General features: G+C 43.1%; 2 protein-coding genes across 2 annotated transcripts in view; one reads left to right on the forward strand and one right to left on the reverse strand.

Annotated features, from left to right (window-relative positions):
• Positions 1-267, reverse strand: part of T265_15708 (hypothetical protein) — a gene marked incomplete at both ends in the record, with an annotated part of 31512 nt that overhangs the window by 23161 nt on the left and 8084 nt on the right. The gene's annotated exons all lie outside the window — the stretch shown is intronic.
• Positions 1-267, forward strand: part of T265_15707 (hypothetical protein) — a gene marked incomplete at both ends in the record, with an annotated part of 23755 nt that overhangs the window by 1196 nt on the left and 22292 nt on the right. The window lies entirely within an intron of this gene.

The following is a 267-nucleotide window of genomic DNA, read 5'->3' on the forward strand; positions in this document are numbered from 1 at the left end:
CCAGGAAATTTTACCGAATTTTGAAATGTTAATTTCAAACAAGACTGATTTCAGATGAGAAAACGACTCCTGTTATTCTGAATTTTACGGGATTCTGGTTGTCCCAGTAATGTTTGGGCTAATCAGCGACAAGTACAGCATCTTTTGATGGGCACCGCAGTACGCATCCCACCAGCGCCTAATGACACTATGCAAAAGCGGCCCAATATAGGATTTATTGGAGCACTTGTTTCAAGATCATCACAGGCAGTGCGTGGCTACTCACCT

The sequence above is a fragment of the Opisthorchis viverrini genome (genome assembly GCF_000715545.1).
Source record: "Opisthorchis viverrini unplaced genomic scaffold opera_v5_757, whole genome shotgun sequence".
Classification (NCBI taxonomy): Eukaryota; Metazoa; Platyhelminthes; class Trematoda; order Opisthorchiida; family Opisthorchiidae; genus Opisthorchis; species Opisthorchis viverrini.